Below are 25,352 nucleotides of genomic sequence, written 5' to 3'. Positions count from 1 at the left end.
CTCGTATTTTTAATTGGAGATGAAGAAGTTGCATGTTGCAATGGTTTATCAATAGACATGCATATCAACCAAATTCAGTCGAAAAGTGTGTGAGGTACAGGAAAAAACTAAATATATAGACCTGAATGAGGGTTAAAAGCTCAAACGTGTTGGACACGACATGAGTAAACGATGACAGATTTCTCATTTTTGACTGAACTACTCCTTTAAGATAAAAGATAAGCTGCGTCTCTGCCAAACACATCACGGAGGGACAGTGTTTTATTTGGCCATCATCTGCGAGCGAGTTTTGATACTGAAATGGATTCATTTGTGTATTTATTCAGCTGCTCCACCGGTCCGAGATGAACCGCTGCCAAGATGCACAAATTAAAGTCAGAAAACGACGGTGAACGTTAGACGAACATCTCATAGCAACTCTCAGACGCACTGCCCACCAACTCAGAGCTGATTTGTTTTGGCGAGCGTCCTAATCCCAACCAAATGTGCCCAAATCTGCCAGGCATTCCTGCATCGCTCAACCTGCGCCGTGTGTCACTTGACTATTAATATGTCGTTTGATTGAAGGGAACCTTTCTAGTTGCACACTTTCCATCCACCACTCCAAAACAATATATATATATATATATACACACGCACACACATATATATATATATACACACACACACACACACACACATATATATATATACACACCCACACACATATATATATATATATATATATACACGCGCACACACACACACACACATATATATATATATATACACGCACACACATACATATATATACACACCCACGCACACACACGCACACACACACACACACGCACACACATATATATATATACACACGCACACACACACACACACACACACACACACACACATATATATACACACGCACACATACATATATACACGCATATACACACACACACACACACACACACCCACACACATATATATATATATATATATATATATATACGCGCACACACACACACATATATATATATACACGCACACGCATGCATGCACACACACACACACACACACACACACAGTGGAGGGGGTCCAAAATGAATAGAACACTAGTATTTTCAGCAGCTAAAAAATGGTTTCAAGTCAGTTATTTCTATATTTTGCTTTAGTGTGTCAGTAGGAAATATCACTTTACATTTCCAAACACTCATTTGGCCATTAACTGTAATAATCCAGTGAGATCTGTGTCTGACGACAGCCAGTGCTCCACACAGAGATCTGATCTGATCATCATCATCCAGTCTGTGCATGAACACACTACACATGCTATTAAAATATTTTTCTTAAAAAAAAAAATAATACTAAAAATATTCCTTTCAAAAACCAACCAAAGTTCCCGTTCAGTCAATGTGACCAGTTTCTAAGACAGAACTGTCTGTGTTCCAGGAAACATCTAATCAGGGCACACGAGTCATGCACTTCTGCAGCTGCGTCCATATGATCCAATCTGCATTATGCAAATATGCAAAGGTGGCTTCCATCATGCACGCACACGCAGATCACATACAAACTTCGGCTGATAATCTGGAGGGAACAGAGGAGGTCTGATGACTACGAGCGCAGTGCAGCACATGTGAAACACATTTGAACCTCTCATCGAAAACAGGTTGAAAAGATGGATGAAGTGCGCATGAAAGAGTCCTTTTCCCCCCTCACAGTCGCTCCCTGTCAAAACCACTTACAGGAAGCGAACAGGCTTGTATTACAAACGCATCTGAAGCTCCAAAACGCCAAAAATAGTGCAATCTAACAGCCACACAATGGACCCTTGTCACAAGACTGTGATGACGTGTCATCGGCATCGTAAATCGGTTTGATCTCCTGCTAAAATAAAGAGATTTTCAGAGTGCAGACCTTGTGTAAGGTTTGATATAAGAGACAAATGCAGTAGTGAATATACTATTTGAGCAAATGGAAATGCAAAAAACTGTATTTGTGCTACTCTCCCCTTCGCTGCTAACCCAACTATGCAACTTCTGATGAGAAACTCGGAAACGTGCAAAGGTCCATATTCTCTATGATTGATGCATAAAACAAATGAAACGCACCTCGGCTCGGAGCGGTGTTTTTAAAGTGGAAAAAGGCGATGCGTTTGAAGCCAGAAGGAATGGGAGCTTCTGAAGAGAGAGCATTGGCTGGAGGTTCCTCTGACAGCTTCAGTAAACACATTCAGCCTTTAAAAGCTCACATTAACGCTTTATTGAAAGCTCTCCACACAGCAAACATACCTGCACTGAAAAAGCTGCTGATAATTCTCACAAAAAGACTCTTAAAACAGCAAAGTTGTTGCTCTGGGGAAGCTTTGTCTGTCAAGTGGACAAGACTATAATCTAGGGCTGCATGATTAATCAAAACATGACAAATATCATGATATGGCTTTGTGTGATCATCACGTCACAAAAGCTGTAATTGAATCAAATAAATACATGCACTGCTTGTTTCAGAGTGAAGCGCGGCACTGTGTTCATTTACACACCAGCAGCTCATGATGTTTTACTGTAATTTTACAGCAATTGTTGTTTTACTGTTGTTTGAAAATGTTTTACTGTAAAATACAATTATTGTTGAATTTATTTTACACTAAAATTACAATAGTAATATTTTTTATCATTGCAAATAGTTTACTAATAATTTTGTAAATGTCTATTTTTACTTTTCATTTTGCCTCTACAAAAAAAGCAAACCTGTAGCTTCCCCCATCGCAAATTGTAATTTTACAGTTTTACTGTAAAATCAATTTTATCTTTTTTGTTAAATACTACATTTGTTTTACAGTGAAAATACAATAGTGATATTTTTATTATGGAAAATGGTTTAACTAAAATAAATTAATTTATTAAAACAATTATCATTGCAGCAATAATATTTATTTATTATTTGTTGAAGAAAAATTTTTTTTTAAAAATTCCCCAAATCGTATAGCTCTATTACAGGCTAATGGCAAAAATCTCAAAATGGTCAAATATTGTGTGATTCATGTCTGTTATTATGCACAACACATCAGATCACATACTGCACACACACACACACACACACTCGCACAGCTGTCTTCCATTTCCCGCCATCCAGGCACAGATGGAGATATAGTGTGAACTTTAACACAGGGATTTTTGGCATTCCTTCAGGTTCTTGGTTTCTCCAGCAGACGCTCAGAGTAAGAGAGAGTACCTGCTCCCTCGATGAGAAACATCCTCACCAATCAGCTGTTTATTGCAGGTCCTGTAGCGGCACGCTCGTTACTTAATGGCTCAGGAATGCTAATTAAACCCAAAAGCACAAAACCTCCAACGTCGTCAGGAACGATCTTATGTAAAGCATGTCACGTCTTCAATGCCTCCATAAAATAGAACAACCAGAGATATTCGTCTAACTGTACTTCACAAACATGTAATTAGTTTAGCTGGTATAAACTTGTTAGTCCTTATGAGTCTTTTTTGTCTGATTCATCAAAAGTACCTGCTCAAAAGAATCATTTGCTTGTGAATCGGTCTGATCATGCTGTATTTCTGCAACAAAAAAAAAGTCTTGATTGATTGTGGCTTTAGTTTTTCAAAAGCATGCTATTCTAATGCAAAAAAAAAAATCTGTTTTCATATTATACATCATAACCTTTCTCTCTTGATTAATTAAGATTGCAAACGCACAACTTTGGTTATATTTCAGTTGGAATTATGCAACTTGGATCATCAGCAAGCATTAACAGACAAATTTCAGCCAAAAATGAAGATTTTCTACCTCAACAGAACTCAAAACAACGTCCAAATCATTCATGAGACGATGCCCTGAACGACCCTTCAATTGCACTCACACAGCTTGTTTAACACAGACGTCTGACAGAAACCAGAGCCGCCGCGTGACTCGAGAGCACAAAATATCATCCAAATACTATAACGCTCCTGCCTGTTATGTGCTATATTCCTCTAGCATTTAGTTTCTCTCTGAACTACAATTATAAAATAAGGTTTCATGCATCAAACAGTTGTAATTTCATTAAACTTAACAACTAAACAGCTAGTTCTTGCACTTGAAACTTCTCCATAAAGGGAAACAAAAATGTAAGGATTACGACATCAGAACCATAAGCTCATTAACATAGGAGATTTAGTCACTTTTGCTGAATAATGAATATGCAATGATATGACGAGTAATTAATATTTTGAGATCCATCTTTTCACACTGAGGACAACTGAGGGACTTAGTATGCGACTATTTCAGAAGGTTAAAACGCTCACTGATGCTCCAAAAGGAAAAACCATGCATTAACAGCTGGGGGGTGAAAACTTTTGAACACGATGGAGGTGTGTTAAAAAACTAATATTTTGCCTAAAGGTCATATTATTATTTTTTTTTTCATTTGGTACTGCTCTTCAGAAGCTACAGTACATGTTTCTCAGAAGACAAACAAATTGGTCAAACTTACCCCAATCGCCTTTCTTCAATTTCCAAAAGTTTTCACACCCTGGCTCTTAATGCATGTTTTTCTGGAGAACAGCAGACTCTTCAGCAGTTTAACTGTTCAGGACAAACAAGTGACTGATGAACAACTACTTATTAAACACAAATACACAGCTGTGGATTATTCAGCTAACAACACAGTATTAAGAATCAAGGGGGTGTAAACTTTTGAACGTGGGCATTTTTATAAATGAAACATTTACGTGAAAATCCTTTTACGTGAAATCTTATTCAGGTCAGTACTAAACAAACAATAATTTTTCCCTCTTATTTGGGTAAAATAATGAACAATAGGCTCAAGGTTTCGATGTCATACGTTTCCAAATATGGACTGGAGAAGGTTTTTTGGAGTTCTTAAAGCTACAGTACATTTATTTTACTCATTTTAAACTGACAGAAAAAATCATGTTTACCATCAAATTAATACGTTTCTTTTATAAAATAAGGTTTCCTGCATCCGAAACAATCAATTCAGTATAACCTTACAACTGAACAGGCTGTTCTTGCTACTGTACCTTTAAGACATCTTTACGATTTAATTTGGAAATGATTATGACACAACCGTTGGCTATTACCACATGCACTCAAAACTCCTCCAGTCCATATATGGAAATCCTGATGATTATGACACCAAAACCTTCTTTTACTTTTCATGGTCATGTGTTAAAGTGGGCGGTCATATGTTAATGAGCTCAAGGTTAGAATTTCATTTCCATATATGGACTGGAGAAGTTCTGGGTTCTTAAAGCTACAGTATGTTTATATGACTTTTTTGACAACGGCAGTAAAACCACGTTTACCACGAAACAACCCCTTTTAAAGTGCAACGATCGTGATTAGGTCATAGAAAAGCAAGACAACCCAAAGCAAACAAGCAAAACCCCTCCAGTCTAAATAACGAGGCGAATATGAAGGCGCAATGATTTTCCCAGCAGCGGCGCTGACTTCATTAGCTTTGAAGCGAGTGTGGAGCTGATCAATTGTTCTGGATCTCAGAGGGAAGGGTGTGTACACAGACCTGATGGAGTGAGACCTCTGCTGTAAATGGATAAATATCAAGATCAATAGGTCCCCGTCACTGGACACGGATCTGTTTTATTCAGCGCTCGTCGAGTCCATCTGAGAGGACTTCATGTGAAGAAAACAGCACGCTCTTCTGCACTAAATGAGCCGGAACATACAGTCGGGACAAAAAGTCTGAGATCAGACAAAAAACTTTTTAGCCTTGTATTGGACTGTACTGTATTCCTCTGGGAACGATCTGTTTCGATTCAATAAAATTCATCAATAATCACACTGTGCCAAAAATTTTTATTTAAATAAAAATTTTAATTTAATTTAAATTTTAACTATAATTTTTATTTAGAATAACAATGTACTAAAATAACAAATTAAAACTACACAAGCAAAAAAATTATAATTAAAAATATAAAATAAAATGACAAAATTATAATTCAGATTCTGGTCGGTGATTTTTGATCATGTGATGCTTAGTACAGAGGGTCAGATTCTCTTCAAGATGATTTTAAATGAGAAACTATATTGAATTAGTTTTACTAATTTTAAACTAAAATTAAAACAATAAAAAAAACGTTCATTACTTGAAATAAAAATTAAAAGAAAAAAATATTTCATCTAGTTTAACTTAATGTACAAAAACAACTACAACTTACATAAATAACAAAAACTATAGATTTTTTTTTTTTAAAAGGACAAAAGAAATAACAAATCTTTAAGAAAACGTTAAAATGAAAATGGAAAATATATAAAAATAAATAAAAACTCATTTAGATATTTGTTAAAAAAAATACTAAAAATGAAAACAAAATGAATACAACTTTAAAATTAAATTAAAACATTATAAAAATAAACACTGAATCAAAATAATAATAAAATCTATATAAATATTTATCTAAAAAAAAATTATATATATATATATATATATATATAAATAACTGATTCAAAAGATTAATAAAAATATAGTATCTTCTGATAAAATAGCTGCCCACTGACGAACTGAAGGGAAAAGATGAAAGTTTCTGTCCCTCCAGACAGGATTCATTTCTTGAAAACTCAATGAACACATTAAGACCCCGAACAATTGGATTTTCTCGCCCTGCATTCAGAGTTTCCTCAGTCCATATATGATGCAAGACATCCTGACTCATCCGATCCTCTCCCAGCAATCACATTACGCTTCCCAGAGCTGGAGAAATTAGATTTCCATCTCTCTCTGGTTAATGGATGTCCACTCTGCTCCTCTCCCCTTCGCTGGACATTGCACCGGCCGGCAGCTTGAAGTAATTCACCACCACTTTTCTGTTCATCCGACTGAATGTCCTCGTTCACATCTTCAGGGGGTTTAATTGCCCTGAGCTTTACTGAAAGTGGATCAAGATGTCCACCTCTGTGACACCAGAGCTGCGGATCGAGCCGCAAACATCCGCTTACACTCAACGCGTGAGAAACTACAGCTGTGAAAGACAACCATCTCATGCTTGCATTTAAATCTAATACATTTACATGCATGCTGTTCAAACACTAAAACGTTGGTTTTCATAACCGCACGTCATAGAGTAACAACTTTCATTTTTAGATGAGGAAGAATACTGTTAACCAACAGCTACAACAACAATTATCATGATGGATCTAATTAAATCATGTCCTTTCTTCACATTTTATCGGGAAAAATGTCACATCATAGAAGTTAGTTAAACGCATTATAAACTGCATTTACAAAAAAAAGTTTATTTATTTGCAAACAGCAATTCAGAAATCCATAACTTAATTCATATTCAAGATATAATTTGCAAAGATATATTTACAAATGTGACCTAACAAGCCTGTGCATTTTTTTATACATATATATATATGTGTTGTCAATCGATTAAAAAAATGAATGAATTAATCACACAATTAAAATCACAAAAGTTATCTGAAATTAATCACGATTAATCCCCCCTAACATTCAAGTTTTTAAATATACTTGCAACAATATATTGCAACAATTTCACATTCAATCTTCAAATTAATGTACAAACAAAAAGATGGTTTATTTGTTTATGGCATCCTTTTTTTATGACTGAAGGCCAGTATCACTGTATTTATATATTCACTTAAATATGTTCCACTTTTTAATGAAAGTAAATTAGCTTAAATGGTTATATGATGCGATTTCTATTTTTCCTTTCTCTTTGGAGTGTCACAAGCTCTTGGTGCATAAAGAAGATCTGTAAAGTTGCAAAGACTAAAGTCTCATACCCAAAGAGATATTCTTTATCAAAGTTAATACTCTGCCACGCCCCCTAAAACACCTCGTTTAAACACGCCCCCACATGTCTACATCACTATGTGGACATATTTGCATAATGCCGCCCAAATGTTCACGCAAAGAAAGACGCAGTGGTTTCAGTAACACAGTGTTGAAGCAGTCGTGTCAGGGAGATGTGTGTGTATCGAGGAGAAAGCAAAAGCACTTTATTTGTTTTTCCGAAAATAGATGCAATTAGGGATCTTTAAGATTATTTACAACAGAACAGCTATGCATTTTATGGACGGCTGTTTCGTGAACCTAGGAGAGGAGGTCAGGACTTTACTACGACAATCTGGCGCTTTTGCATCAGCTATCTATTTTAAAAGATGAAGCTTGCCATTATGGAAAGTGGTGTTACATTTCTGACAAGTGCTTGCAGTGTTCGGCCAATCACAATGCACTGGGTCAGCTGGCCAATCAGAGCAGACTGCGCTTGTCAGAAGGAGGGACTTTGTTTGAGAGAGGCGGGGCATAGAGGACTTACAATAATGTACAGTATAAGAAAAATAATGTTTTTTTAACATTAAATCATGTCAACATATTCTGTTACACCAAATACACAAAATTATGATTTAAAAAAAAGCATCATATGACCCATTTTAAGCATCTGTGAAGCATATTTTGTCTGATTTCTACGACGGTTTCATCTCATGCATTTATTCATGAATAACTTAGATGTTCTGATGAAGCATAAAAAAATCCAACTTCAAGGCTCATCTAATGCATCTGACTGACAGTTTTATTGAGTGTTTGTGGGTCATCTGAACTTCTCTTACGTGTGGAAGCTTTAATCCGCTGACAGACGGACTCGAGCTCAGACCTGTGTCACAACAGCAGCAGAGCGATTGGGTTTCACAGAAACCTGTCAGGAGCTTTAGTCTGTGGATGAGGGAACGTGTGTGTGTTTGGATGATGGATGGATGGAGGGAGGGAGGGAGGGAGGCACATAAAGACATACCTGAACTCCACAGTAAAACCAGAAACCTGAGACGAGCGAGATGGAAAAGCCATCGTGATATTCTGCTGTTTTGTCTTCTGCACTTCCTGCCAATGTGATGCTATTACAGTTTCAGTTCAAGACTCTGATTCAGTGATTCAGTTGCATCATCACTCAAATGTTCAAAGACTTTGCTGCATTTTTTCACGTTATTTATTTTTGTAAAAACAAACACTTATTTTTATGTACTGCTATATATAACAGTTATATTTAACTTTTAAATATGTATTGTTATTATTATTTACATAATATCATTAAATATAAAAATACTATTATTTATAAAACATAAAATATTAATATTAAATTATAATTGAAGAATATTGCATAATATATGTTTTATTTGTTAAATTGTATTTATTAAAATTGTTAATTTTATTTTTTGAAAATTATGCTTAAATGGATAAAAAATGTTTTACATGTTTATAAAATATAAAATATTTGAAATTTATTTATTATAATAATAATTTGGTTAAATTAAATTAAAAATTTAATTACTTATACAATTTTTTATATTATTTGTATTATTAAAATACATATTTATAAAATATAAAATATATATATTTTAATTTAATGATTTGTAAAAAGAAAAATTTAATAATAGTAATAATTAGTTTAATATTTATAAAAACACTTCAATACTTTAACTGTATTTTACTTCTTTTATTAAACATTTGAAATCCGCTAAGTCACAATAAAAGTTAAACAAACACACAGATTTTTAAACATAGATAAATGAGTTAGCCTACTAAATATTTGAATTTTTTCCTTTATTGCCAAGCTCTACTCAGAAATTATTTCTTTTAATTAAAAAATACACCGGAAATGTATGACTGCAATGAGAAATGGTTCCTTGAATGTTTACATTCTTCTAAAGTGTACTTCCTAAAGTGATTCCCACAGCACTCGTGACATTAAAAAACAATGTTTCATGTGAGTTTACAAACTGAACTGATTGTGACAGAGACTGGACAGCACTAAATCAATCACACACCGACGTGAAACAACTGCAAACACTTGCTGAAGAACTAAAATAATCATTAATGGAGTCAGAATCATAAATGTTCGGTTCCTCAATAAATCTTATTCAATTTGTTTATTGTGAAATCACTCAAACTTGTATTTGTGTCCTCTGATAAGCATTGGTTTGGGCTTTTGGGAAACGCAGAATTGAGTGAATGCTTTTTGTGATTGATTGGTTCTGTCTTCCACAACATTTAGAACACACCTAAATAGATACATTGTAAAAAAAACCACAACAACAAAAAAAAACTGTAAAATATACGGTAAAACATTTGAGGTTTTATGTTTTTAACTTAACAACATTAGATGTAACATACAACCTTAATGTAACTGACGTTATTTAAAAACAAACATCAAATTTGAATCGTAACGCAGGGAATTCTGGAAATATCAATTTACGGTTATTAACTGTAAATTATATATTCTTTCCCACTTCCAAAAACGTTATACTATCATAAAATTACACGTCTTGACCAATACAGTTTTTCACTGTATATAGTAGGGGACTTACCGTTAACCTTTTACCAGGTTTTTACTGTAGCATTTTTACAGTTTTCTTACCGTTAAATTCACGGTCACTTTTTTTTACAGTGTATTTGAAGAGTTAATTTGCAAAAACATAAAATTTCAGTTCATGTTAAACTGCAGTTGGGTTGTTTTGATTAAATAATAATAACTACAAAAATACAGCTAACACAATAAAAAAAACATGATTTTTGAACATTTTTTAAACTTTATCTGATATTGCAAATGAAGTCTTCATTTTTTATTTGAGTATCAATACTTTCAATACTCGCATTAGTACCGATATATCAATACTTCAGGATGGATACGCTCATCCATACTCTCTTAAAAATAGAAGAGAACAACCTTTTTTTGTCTAAATGGTTCCATAAAGAACCTTTAACATCTGAAGAACCTTTCTGTTTCATAAAAGCTTCTTTGTGGAGAATTCTTCAGATTATAAAAAGATAAGAAAGCGATGGTTCTTTGTGGAACCAAAAATGGTTCTTCTATGGCATCACTGTGAACTTTCAAGCACCTTTATTTTTAAGAGTGTAGGCTCCAGTCTTCTCTCTGAGTCCCTGAGGAGAAGTGTCATGTCATCCTCTCTAAACCATCACCCATAATGCATCTGTGCTGGGGATTAATGGAGCGTTTGACAGTCTGAGTGATTCACGAACACTCTTACCTGGCAGTCTTTAAAACGCTTGCTGAGAACAGAACAGCTCTTCATGAAGAGCTGGAGATCAACACACGATGGATGGACGGATGGCATGCATCGGGACGCATTAGTGCAGAGCTCGGAACTGTTTTAGTGGGAAATCAAAGACGGAGCGCAATAAATCTCCCGCCGGTCACAGTCAGCGAGTCAAAAGTCAGATGAATTTCGTTTGCAGCGTGTGAAATGTTGATGAGATAATAATTCAAATCATCTCTGACAAAGTTTGCTGGCTTTCATCTTCAGAGCCTCAGAGAGATCTGAGACGAGTCGGGTTTTATTCCTTTCACATGCGACACTTCATGCGTTTACGGTAAAAACATGAGCTGATACAAATCAGAATAAATGACTCCCGTCTCAGGATTCATCAGTGTGAGCTATTATAAAGAATTAAAAAATTTAAATAGGCCAATATTATTGATTATTTTTAGGTAGTATATTGGTTAATAAAAACGAACATTTTCATTTTATAATTGAATAATTATTACATATAAATACTATTAAATATTAATAAAATGTAGAATATTTATATTAAATATTGTTATATTATAAAATAATATTACATAATATATTATTTTATTAAATTAGATATTTATTTAGTTTTAGGTGATTTTTATTTTAAATTGTATTAAATATTTTCCCAAAAAACATCATACATATTACATATTAGATTATTATTGAACAGTAATAATAATAATAATAATAGTAAATAATTTACTTTTAATTAAATATTTAATTACTTTAATTTCTTTATTTGTTTTAATATTAGTAATATTACATTTATAAAAATATTATAAAAACATTTATAAGTTACATATATGTAATACTAATACATTATAACGGAATAATATAAAAAATAATATTTAAACACTACTTTTTGCACTACAATGGACTTATATATTAATATAACCATTCTATAAAATGTAACCAATTTCTGAAAACTACTTTTCTGCTGATGAAATATTAACATGGACTCATTTCACTGGGAGACAGTAACAAACTGAATAGCAACCATCCAGTTAACAATTTAGCAACAGTGTAGCAACATCCTGGCAACCATTGAACAAGATTCTAAAATCCCGGTGATGGATTTTCCAAACACTGCATACATTTTCTTCACATAATGTAAACATTTAGTTATGAATCATGCAGAAAACACTAAACTAATAATAACTTCTGTTCTCCCTTTCAGCAACATTGCCACCTCTGTGCTCATTAATGCTCACCCACAATCCCCTGTTCTCATTGGCCACGCCCACTTCCTGTAATTACACGAGCAGACGACGAGGTCAAAGGTCGGCTAATGCAGCTCAGACTGCAGACAGACGCAGACCTGAACCACAACAAACATACACACTATACTCGTTTCATACTTCTGCTAACCATATCACTCACAATATAGAGAATTATGTTGATAATTCAATTAAATTAAGACTTGAAATTTTCTTCCGCTCGCCAAGGCTGCATCATTTTATAAAAATATGGTATAAAATTGTGAAATATTATTGACATGTAAAACAGCTGTTTTCTGTGTGAATCTCTGTTAAAGTGTAATTTATTTCTGTGATGTGCAGCTGTATTTTCAGCATATTATTCTGATTTCTGAAGATCATGTGACTGGAGGAATGATGCTGAAAATACAGCTGTGCATCACAGAAATAAATTAGACTTTAACAAATACTCTCATAGAAAACAGATTTTTTAAATAGAAAAATATTTCACAATATTGATGTTTTTACTGTAAATAAATACAGCAAAATCAGTAATATTGTGAAATATTTTGGCTTGGCGAGCAGAAGAGAATTCTTTGAAAAATTAAAAATCTTACTGTTCAAAAACTTTTAACTGGTAGTGTAAGAAATATTAAGTAATGGTCATTTTTGTGCTGAATTTTCACATCATGCCACATTTTTATGCCAATCTTATGTGTAAATGATCTTGAAGGTCTTGAAGTTCACATCATGTTTCTGAGAACGATCTGAGCTCATTATTCGGACTCTAAACTCCAGGCTGGAAATGCACCTTGATGAAGGAATCTCACACACCTCTGTTCTCCAGGAACATCAGAAGCTTGTTAAATTCTCCCAGAAGCCCTTGGGGTATCCAGATTCAGAGCACAAAGGCGCAGTGTTCTGCAGCGTCCACGCACACAGTAGCCACATTAAACGTCTGAAAGATGTTGGGAAACAAAACTGACGGTTTTAATGAGATAAGAGACTACAGGAACAAACATGTCACTGCTGCAAATCACACCACGCTGAAGAGTCTTGCAAAAAAGATTTCATTCTGAGAGACAGATGGCTAGTTAGTGTTAAACTGATCATGCTAAATAATCAGATAATACTCAATACAACGAGATTTTCATCATCAGTCATAATTGCACACGTTCAACTGAAGACATCAGAACATTGTGTTGGTTTAAGAGGTGTTGCTCTAGATTGGTTTAAATCATATTTTGCAAATAGGAGTTTTCAGTCAAGATGGGTGAACATTACTCGAGTAATGTTTTTTTTGCATTGTGGGGTTCCTCAGGGTTCTATTTTGGCTCCTTTGCTTTTTTCCCTCTATACTGTATTCTCTCTCTTGGCTCGATTTTTAGAAAACACAGTTTGTCATTTCACTGTTATACAGATGACACTCAGGTTTATTTGCCTGTCAAACTAAATTCTGTGGGTCTTGAGTCTCTTATTAGTTTGGCAGATGTAAAGGCTTGGCTTTCCTTAAATTTTTTATTCTTTAATGAAAAGAAAACTGAAATTATAGGTTTTAGTCCATCTGAATTTTTAAATTCCCTGAAACTGGATTTGAGAGGGTTGTCTCTGTGTTTGAAATCATGGGTAAAAAAACGTGGTTTCATTTTTGATGATGGCTTAAAGTTTGACCAATAAATAAATTCAGTTGTCAAAGCTTGCTTTTTTTCCAGCTGCGTTTGTTTTCTAAAGCTAATCCTTTTCTTTCTTTCTCACTACATTGGTTGTCTGTTTGTTTTAGAGTGGATTTTAATATTTTGCTCCACGTTTATAAATCTCTGAATTAGGGCTGCACGATGTGTCGTTTAAGCATCGATATCGCGATGTACGAATCCACAATAGTCACATCGCAGGATGTGCGATGTAGGCTGTCGTAGTTGATCCGTTATTCATGAACTGTACGGGCCAGCTGCTCCCCGGCCCTTGACGAATGTGATTCGCGGAGAGAGAGAGAGAGCGCGCAAGAGAGAGAGAGAGAGAGCGCGCAAGAGAGAGAGAGAGAGAGCGCGCAAGAAAGAGAGAGAGAGAGAGCGCGCAAGAGAGAGAGAGAGTGCGCGAGCCCCAAACAACACGAGCGCTGTCTTGCTCTCTCTCCCTCGCGCATATTAATCAATTGACATGATGGTGTCAATGTTTAAATCATTTAAAATGAGACTGTAAGTGTGCTCACCCCATTTTTTGTTTTTAAGAAAAATTTTTATTAGATTTCATATGGCAATATATATCGCAGAAAAAAAAATATCGCAATGTCATTTTTTTCCCAATATCGTGCAGCCCTACTCTGAATGGTTTTTCAATATTATTCTAAATATAACGAGAGAGAGAGCGCGCGAGAGAGCGAGAGAGAGAGAGAGAGAGCGCGCAAGAGAGAGAGAGAGAGAGCACGCAAGAGAGAGAGAGAGAGCGCGAGAGAGAGAGAGCGCGCGCGAGCCCCAAACAACACGAGCGCTGTCTTCAAACAACACGAGCGCCGTCTTGCTCTCTCTCCCTCGCGCATATTAATCAATTGACACGATGGTGTCGATGTTTAAATCATTTAAAATGAAAATGTAAGTGTGCTCACCCCATTTTTGTTTTTAAGAAAAAAATTAGATTAGATTTCATATCGCTATATATATCGCAGAATAATAAAATACCGCAATGTCATTTTTTCCCAATATCGTGCAGCCCTACTCTGAATGGTTTTTCAATATTATTCTAAATATAACGCACTTTTTTTTTTTTGAAAATGTTGGGTAATAAAATTATATTTAAATATTGTAGATATTTTTTCCATAAATGTAAACATTGTGTAAATAAGTGTTCATTTACATTCTGCGTGTAAATTAAAATGCCACGTTAAAATAATTTAAATGTATTCATACATTTAAATATTAATACAATTAATCAATTAAACTTAATTATAAAATGTATTATGTGATAAAAAATTATACAATCAAACAAAAGTTTAAAACAGTTTTATTGTTTCATATTTTAATAATAACATTAATAATAAATATTATTTATTAATAATACTTTATATAATAATTACATTTATTATGTATTCACATATAGATAATTTTTTTGCCCAAATTGTGCAGCCCTACAAACAAGCACAGAAGCCATAAAAATAAAAACAAAAAACTCTATATTAATTAATTATATTAATATGTTAAACTAATAAATTAAGTTAAAATGTAAATTTTTGTATTATTTTTTAACAATGATTATATCATAATTATTACTTTCATTATATATATATTTTTTTTATTTTTTTTACATGATTATATCATATAATTATTACTTGTTTTTACATAAATTACATTCATATCACATAAATCACAAAAAGTAGGCCAAATTGTGCACACAAAAAGAGAGCTTTAAAAAAAAAAGAAATTTCATTTAACATTTTTACTTTTTCACTCAAACAGTGCACCCCTACACTGAGTTTATTTTGTGATAAATATCATCTTTATATTGCCAACCTGCTCTTTTAACATTGGAATCAGCCATTAAAACCCATAATGATCAACCTCAAGTGACCGTGACCTGTGATGACGTAACATCATCGTGGCACGTTTTCACACCGAACGACACCACGGTGAAATAAAAGCAGTAAAACAGCGCCGGCCCGCTGGGTTTAATTCAAAAAAGCCTACGGCCACCAAAGCCAGACCACACAAACAAAACGAGCACTTTCCCACACGCAGGCTTTTAGAAATCCCACCCAAAACACACATCAGGCCTGTAATGGCTTTCTCTCATTACGCCGCAGTATAAATGACTCCTGTGACACGCTCCCAAAGAACCGCTTATCAGACACACGATACTCACCAATATCACAACACACACGCAACGATTAAAGACTGATTCACTGGACGGCCAAAAGCCATGAGATCAGATCAGATCAGATCCAAGGACGAGGATGATGAATTCATCAGCTGCTACACAGTCATATTACAGCTCTCAAACAAGTCTTATTCACCTCTGTTTATCAATGCATACAGTATAAAGAGACATACTGCACAGCATTCAGTAAAAAAACTGACTAGTACTCCAATAAACAAACCAGTACTCCAGTAAATCAGAATCAGAATCAGAATGAGCTTTATTGCCAGGTATGTTTACACATACGAGGAATTTGTTTTCGTGACAGAAGCTCCGCAGTACAACAGAATGACAGCGACAGAACATAAAACACATAATAAAAGAATATAAAAATACAAAAAATACAAATAAGTAGACAAGGAATGACAATATACAAATTGAAAAATGAAGCCTCGGTGTTCCAGAGCCTCGGTGCCACAGTACAAAAAGCACGATCACCTTTAGTCTTAAGACGTGTTCTAGGGACAATTAAAAGGTCCAGACCAGAAGACCGTAAGAGCCGACCCGGTGAATGTTTATGTAAAAGATCCTGAATATAGAGAGGTGCCTGACCATGCAAGGCTCTATAAGTGATAACTAAAATTTTAAACTGCACTCTGAATTCAACTGGGAGCCAATGAAGGTCCTTGAGAACTGGTCTTATATGAGACCACTTACTGGTACCAGTCAACAGCCTTGCAGCTGCATTTTGTACAACTTGTAGTCGCTCCATAGAAGACTTATTTAAAAGTATACAGAACATTGCAATAGTCCAAACGTGATGAGATGAAGGCATGAACAAGCATCTCCATCTCTTTTCTTGAGACCACCGATCTAATCTGAGCAATGTTCCTAAGATGGAAAAAACATGAGCGAACTACAGACTTTATATGACTGTTAAAACATATGGCTCTATCCAGAAAGACACCTAGATTTCTTATTTCACTACAATCTGAAGTGGCTGAAACCCCCAAAACCTGCTTAATCCTAGGTATAATATTGTCAGGAGCAAAGATCATCATTTCAGTTTTATCCTTATTAAGTTGAAAAAATTGTTTGCCATTTATTTATTAATAGAGACTAAACAATCCTGTAGAACTGACATTTTATCTAGACTATCAGGTCTAAACGAAATAAATAACTGAATGTCATCTGCATATAAATGATAAGATATTATTTTAAAACTATTCATAATCTGTCCAAGAGGAAGCATATAAAAGTTAAATAACAAAGGGCCCAGCACAGAACCTTGAGGCACACCACAGGACAAAAGTACAGAATCGGACATAAAGGATCCAACAGATACCGAAAAAGACCTATCGGACAGATAAAATGAAAACCAATCCAGAGCCGAACCCGAGATACCTACTAAACAGCGTAATCTATTAATCAGAGTGCAGTGATCCACCGTTTCAAACGCTGCGCTAAGATCTAACATAACCAACACGGAACATTCCCACTACATCTGTGGCCATCAAAATGTCATTTGATACCCTGAGTAAGGCGGTTTCAGTAGAATGATTTTTGTGAAAGCCTGATTGAAATTTGTCATAAATATTATGAGTATCCAAAATATCATTCAACTGCATTGCCACAACCTTTTCCAGGATTTTAGAAATGAAGGGCAACTAAGAGATAGGCCTATAGTTGTTCAACGATGTAACATCAAGATTACACTTTTTTAAAAGCGGTTGAACAACAGCGTGTTTAAAACACCTAGGGACCTGGCCCAACTTTAGCGAAAGGTTAACAATTGAGACCAAACATGGACCAATGGATGTAATAGTTTCCATGACCACAGAAGCAGGCAAAATATCCGCCGGACTTTGAGAAGGTTTCATCATACAAACTATCTTTATAAGATCATTAAAGGATATTGACTGAAAAGAGCTTAAAATTGAGGGCCGCTCTGTGATAATTACAGAGGGGATAGCTAACAAACAAGTTAACAGTTAACAAACCAGTACTCCAGTAAACAAACTAGTACTCCAGTAAACAAACTAGTACTCCAGTAAACAAACTAGTACTCCAGTAAACAAACCAGTACTCCAGTAAACAAACTAGTACTCCAGTAAACAAACCAGTACTCCAGTAAACAAACCAGTACTCCATTAAACAAACCAGTACTCCATTAAACAAACCAGTACTCCAGTAAACAAACCAGTACTCCAGTAAACAAACTAGTACTCCAGTAAACAAACTAGTACTCCAGTAAACAAACTAGTACTCCAGTAAACAAACCAGTACTCCAGTAAACAAACTAGTACTCCAGTAAACAAACTAGTACTCCAGTAAACAAACCAGTACTCCAGTAAACAAACCAGTACTCCAGTAAACAAACCAGTACTCCATTAAACAAACCAGTACTCCATTAAACAAACCAGTACTCCATTAAACAAACCAGTACTCCATTAAACAAACCAGTACTCCATTAAACAAACCAGTACTCCATTAAACAAACCAGTACTCCATTAAACAAACTAGTACTCCAGTAAACAAACCAGTACTCCATTAAACAAACCAGTACTCCAGTAAACAAACTAGTACTCCAGTAAACAAACCAGTACTCCAGTAAACAAAAACCAGTACTCCAGTAAACAAAAACCAGTACTCCAGTAAACAAACCAGTACTCCAGTAAACAAACCAGTACTCCATTAAACAAACTAGTACTCCAGTAAACAAACCAGTACTCCATTAAACAAACCAGTACTCCAGTAAACAAACTAGTACTCCAGTAAACAAACCAGTACTCCAGTAAACAAAAACCAGTACTCCAGTAAACAAAAACCAGTACTCCAGTAAACAAACCAGTACTCCAGTAAACAAACCAGTACTCCAGTAAACAAACCAGTACTCCATTAAACAAACTAGTACTCCAGTAAACAAACCAGTACTCCATTAAACAAACTAGTACTCCAGTAAACAAACCAGTACTCCATTAAACAAACCAGTACTCCAGTAAACAAACTAGTACTCCAGTAAACAAAAACCAGTACTCCAGTAAACAAAAACCAGTACTCCAGTAAACAAAAACCAGTACTCCAGTAAACAAAAACCAGTACTCCAGTAAACAAACCAGTACTCCAGTTAACAAACCAGTACTCCAGTTAACAAACCAGTACTCCATTAAACAAACCAGTACTCCAGTAAACAAAAACCAGTACTCCAGTAAACAAAAACCAGTACTCCAGTAAACAAAAACCAGTACTCCAGTAAACAAAAACCAGTACTCCAGTAAACAAAAACCAGTGCTCCAGTAAACAAACCAGTGCTCCAGTAAACAAACCAGTACTCCAGTAAACAAACCAGTACTCCATTAAACAAACCAGTACTCCATAAAACAAACCAGTACTCCAGTAAACAAACTAGTACTCCAGTAAACAAACCAGTACTCCAGTAAACAAACTAGTACTCCAGTAAACAAACCAGTACTCCAGTAAACAAACCAGTACTCCAGTAAACAAACCAGTACTCCACTAAACAAACCAGTACTCCACTAAACAAACCAGTACTCCAGTAAACAAACCAGTACTCCAGTAAACAAATTAGTACATAGGGCTGGACGATTAATCGAAAAATAATCAAAACAATTCATAACCTCTAACCGACGTAATTTTCCCATGTCGGTTATCTCGGTTTTTTAATCCTGTTAAAACTTCCCCCTTAAAAGCATACTAGTGCGTGTGTAGCCACATGACTCTGCCTGTCAGTGGCATAAAAGCAAAACACGGAGGTGAAAGCCGGTTCAACACATACTGATGGCGCGTGAGCGGTGAGCCTTGCATCTTCACTAAACTTTGTCAGTTGTATTTGTTTTATGGTTTGGACATTCAAGCGATTAGATGATTCGGATGTGTATTCTTACATCGAGCTACCATGTTCGCGCAGCTGCACTGTGGCACGAACACTCATATAAACAGTAGCTATGAAGACCGCGTGCACAGAGGAACGCAGAAACTAGTTGTCAGCGCTGTCCTGTGATTTATCACTAAAGTATCTTAGAATCTCAAAACGTATTATAGCATGTTTGTGTGCAGCGCACATGAAGTACAAGCGCTTGCATAGAGAGCAGCGGTCGGCGGTCGCGCTGCGGGTTCCCGGTTTGTGTCCGTTCTCGGACTGTTCTGTGTATTTTCACTGTAGAAAAGGTTGTTCCGAGTCGAAACTACGATACAGAAAACTACATCAGTATATCATCATAAACGCAGCCGTTTTTGTCTTACGTGAACAGATTCATAAACAGATGAGAAAGAAAACACATGTGCAGTATTTTTGATTAAAGAGACAACAGCCTAATAAACGCGCTGCCTGTCATTAATGTTAATCAAAGAACAAAAGAAAATCATTCACTGATCTTGACTGAATATATTTAATAACTTTACTTGATTAATCTTTATTCTATTTATAAAACAAAAACTATGCAATGTTTTTAAACTTTTAATTAGTTTCTGTACCTGAAATTTTTTGTTGTTGTATGTATTTATTTATGATATTGCTATTTGATTTGTTTGTTCCTATCTTATTACTGACTGTTTACTTGTCTTTAACAATTTAATATTTGAAATTTATATTAATCTAGTTGTTTTTGCTATGGTATTTTTTTAATCACAGGCAAAATTCCTCTTGCAGTGTTTTGTAGGCTGCTGATTTTTGCTCATGTTATTCAGCTGCAACAGAATGCTTTGTAAAAATGTTTGACTTAATTTTTTTATATTGGATTTTTTTATCTTACTGGAATCGAAACTAGGAATCGATAAGCAGACAGAATCGGAATCTGAATCGATAAAATTCAAACGATACCCAACCCTAGTAAGAAATCTTATGAACATAGATAAAATAACTGCTGATAGTCAATCATATTTACAGTACAAACCTTGTCAGTGAACTATGAGGGCAAAAAAACAAAACCGAAACAAAATAATCGTTCATTAATCGTAATCGAGGTAAAATGTTCAATTAATCGAGGTTTTGATTTTAGGCCATAATCGTCCAGCCCTATTAGTACACCATTAAACAAACTAGTACTCCAGCAAACAAACAAATACACCAGTAAACAAACTAGTACTCCAGTAAACAAACCAGTACTCCAGTAAACAAACCAGTACTCCAGTAAACAAAAACCAGTACTCCATTAAACAAACTAGTACTCCAGTAAACAAACCAGTACTCCAGTAAACAAACCAGTACTCCAGTAAACAAACCAGTACTCCATTAAACAAACTAGTACTCCAGTAAACAAACCAGTACTCCAGTAAACAAACTAGTACTCCAGTAAACAAACCAGTACTCCAGTAAACAAACCAGTACTCCATTAAACAAACCAGTACTCCAGTAAACAAACCAGTACTCCAGTAAACAAAAACCAGTACTCCAGTAAACAAACCAGTACTCCAGTAAACAAACCAGTAATCCATTAAACAAACCAGTACTCCAGTAAACAAACCAGTACTCCAGTAAACAAACCAGTAATCCATTAAACAAACCAGTACTCCAGTAAACAAACCAGTACTCCAGTAAACAAAAACCAGTACTCCAGTAAACAAACCAGTACTCCAGTAAACAAACCAGTAATCCATTAAACAAACCAGTACTCCAGTAAACAAACCAGTACTCCAGTAAACAAAAACCAGTACTCCAGTAAACAAACCAGTACTCCAGTAAACAAACCAGTAATCCATTAAACAAACCAGTACTCCAGTAAACAAACCAGTACTCCAGTAAACAAACCAGTAAACAAACCAGTACTCCAGTAAACAAACCAGTACTCCAGTAAACAAATTAGTACACCATTAAACAAACTAGTACTCCAGCAAACAAACAAATACACCAGTAAACAAACTAGTACTCCAGTAAACAAACTAGTACTCCAGTAAACAAACCAGTACTCCAGTAAACAAACCAGTACTCCAGTTAACAAACCAGTACTCCAGTAAACAAACTAGTACTCCAGTTAACAAACCAGTACTCCAGTAAACAAACTAGTACTCCAGTAAACAAACTAGTACTCCATTAAACAAACTAGTACTCCAGCAAACAAACAAATACACCAGTAAACAAACTAGTACTCCATTAAACAAACTAGTACTCCAGCAAACAAACAAATACACCAGTAAACAAACTAGTACTCCAGTAAACAAACTAGTACTCCAGTAAACAAACCAGTACTCCCAACACAAGCCCTGAACCCAAAAAATCTCACATCCCAAATTACACTTTAAACTAGTGCTGGGCAAATTTTTTTTAACTGTATTTACATGTTTATATTTAAAATCATATAATTTGTATTATATATAAAAAGATTGAATATATAAAAAAGTCTCAAATGTATACATGCATGTGTGTATTTATATATACATAAATATAAACAGTGCACACATACATTATGTACATAAAAACTTTTATTTCGGATGTGATTAATCATTGACCAGCGCTACTTTAAAAATGCTTTCAAAAACATTGATTTGATCAAAAACATTGTTAATTCTGACTCAAACAATGACGTGGGTTTGGAGGAGGGGCTACTTGTATGATTGACCAATGACAGGCGAGGGGATTGTCTGGGGAATTGTTTTGATAACAGTCATTATTATTTTTATTCTACAGCTTAATCACACATTTCAGCTTTAAAAATTTACTGTAAACTATTTTGTGTGTGTTCACCCTTAAGCTGTATTCACAACCATCACAATTATGTCAGCCATTAAACAAGCAAAACTTAACTAAAGATTCAACATTGAAAATGAAAACATCAGCCACAGAAAAACACATTTCGGTTTGGTCTCGCATCGCTTGCTAAAGTCTTTGACCGATTGTCTTACCTCAGTCTGCAGATGAATGAAGCTCCTTATGGATTTATGATGTTCAGATCTCTCAACATCTACAAGAACAGTCAAACAGAATATTTCGTAAGACCTTGATGAGGAACAATAAATCATATCCCTGGGAGATATGCAATATCATTTAATACAGAAACAACCAGTAAAACGACTTCAGGAATCATCCCTAATCAAATCGCAATTCATCAACATGTCAAAAAACTTCCAATAATTGCTAACCTAAACAACGAGAGCTTTGTGTGTTTGGTTTCATTACTAATCAAAATACGCACGCATGAAAATCCATAAGTAGCTAATTCAAGAATTAACTAACACAAAACCCAACACGGATTAAAACATCTCGTGGTTAAAATTCATATGTGTCCTTTGAACACAAAACCAGTCATGAGTATCAGTTTTTTGTTTTTGTTTTAATTGATAAATAATCTTTCCATTGAAATTGATTTGTTATGATCGGACAATATTTGAAAATCTGGAATCTGAGGATGCAAAAAAACTAAATATTGAGAAAATCGCTTTTAAAGTTGTCCAAATGAAGTTCTTAGCAATGCATAAAATAACAATTTGCGGTAGGACATTAACAAAATGATCTTTACTAATGACTCATACAATGTATTGCTACAAACATACCTGTGTTACTGATGACTGGTTTTGTGCTGCAGATTGCATGAGTTAAATTAAATGTCTTACTCGATTGAAAGGCTATTTTGCGTTCATGACAACAGACCTATTTCATTTTTCTTAAAATATCAGCTTCCACTAAAACGAAGCTCTGACATCTGCTTGAGAGAATGAGATACTGCAGCGAGATTCACGAGAAACTTTCGTCAATATGAGTCGCGAAACACCCTAAATCTGCTCGCGGTTCACAAACCGAAGGAGAGAGTATCGACAAACACGGCGAACTAAAGCCTAAACCCTCACCTTCATTCCCGATCCTCTAAAGTCCGTCAGAGAGCGTCCTGAGCTCCTCGAGAGCTGCACACACGAACATCAGGCGAGATTAAACTGACTCACTCCTTCTGCACAACTCGAGGAGGAAAGCTGAGCTTCTTTCCTTCAGTGTGTGTGTGTGTGTGTGTTGAGGAGCACAGGCTCCAACCAGTGACGCCTCAGAGAAATACACCTTAAAACAAGCTCCTTATCAAAAACACACTTACAGCACACACACACACTATATCATAAAGCAAAAAAAAAAAAAAACACAGACAGGTAGAAACTATAAAACAAACACCACAGAATACAAAAAACTAAACATTAACCAAATATAAAATTGCCCTTTCAAACCAGCTGACATTATATAGGTTATTATTTAATATAGTGTATAATATACAATACACCTTCTGTAACCCATATCACCATATTCCTGCTCTGAACCACAAATTTATGTCAGAAATACTTCTTTATCAAACACATGTTGACGAAAAAGAAAAGTGGATTTTTGAACTGGTGGTGGCGCTATGGAGCACGTCGTAGAGACCTTAAAATTGGCCAAATTACATACATACATAAATACACACACACACACACACACACACACACACAAACACACACACACGCCAGATTTTAAACAGTAACAAACCACAGTTTAAAATACCATTGTATCAAAAACATGCTGTTGTCATGGTTTAAATATTATCTGTTTTGTGTGTGTGTGTGTGTGTGTGTGTGTGTGTGTAAGGGATGTGTCAGCAGGGTAAACAAAAAGAGGACACAAAGGATGAATACAGAAAACATCTATAAAACAGAAACACACACAAACAATGACTCGTAAATAAATACGAAAGATAAAGTAGCGCTAGGCTACAAAATAAAGAGTAAAATCTACTTTACAGCATTAAAGTCATTTTCAGAGTCTGCTTTTCTCTGTGCATTGTTTAATTTCTGTGCATGAAACTCATTTGGTGATTATAAAAATGCAATGATATTGTATATACATGACACACACATGGAGCAGGTGCAGTTCGTGAACGGGGATGAGGAGGACTAATGCGGTTAAAGCTTTTACAATCTGATCATCATAAACATGCATTACCTACTGGCAAACTCACTCATTACCGGAAGAAGCTGAGTGTTTGCTAATATCTATTTCACAGTGACTGAAAATCCCTCGGCCTCATGTGAAAGCCGAGCGCAGGTCGTGTGGTTGTGGTGGAGTGATGGTTTGGGATCTGGAGACCGAAGGATCGATCTCAGGTGACCCGCGAAATACACAATGACACACTTTATTAAAACATTTACAGTATGGGTTTCTGATGATGTACTGATATTTTAGTATCACTGAAACACTATATGAATGGTCATCTAAAACTAAAGCCATAATATATATATACACACACACACACTTTAATTTTAATTTATGGCTTT

At 35.0% G+C, this 25,352-nt stretch overlaps 1 protein-coding gene across 1 annotated transcript in view; it reads right to left on the bottom strand.

The window, feature by feature from the left end:
• The window catches only part of LOC132127277 (bone morphogenetic protein receptor type-1B-like), a 77,386-nt gene extending 53,401 nt beyond the window's left edge, over positions 1-23,985 (bottom strand). Inside the window, exons 1-2 of the mRNA XM_059539075.1 lie at positions 23,910-23,985; positions 22,968-23,026 (exon numbers count right to left, since the gene is read on the bottom strand). The gene's annotated coding sequence lies outside the window, so the exon portion shown is untranslated. The remainder of the gene's footprint in view (positions 1-22,967; positions 23,027-23,909) is intronic.
• Between the last annotated feature and the right edge of the window lie 1,367 nt (positions 23,986-25,352).

This window comes from Carassius carassius, chromosome 45 (assembly GCF_963082965.1).
Source record: "Carassius carassius chromosome 45, fCarCar2.1, whole genome shotgun sequence".
NCBI classification, from domain to species: domain Eukaryota; kingdom Metazoa; phylum Chordata; class Actinopteri; order Cypriniformes; family Cyprinidae; genus Carassius; species Carassius carassius.
Note: the sequence above shows the minus strand (reverse complement) of the source record. Positions and strands in the feature narration are given on the sequence as shown.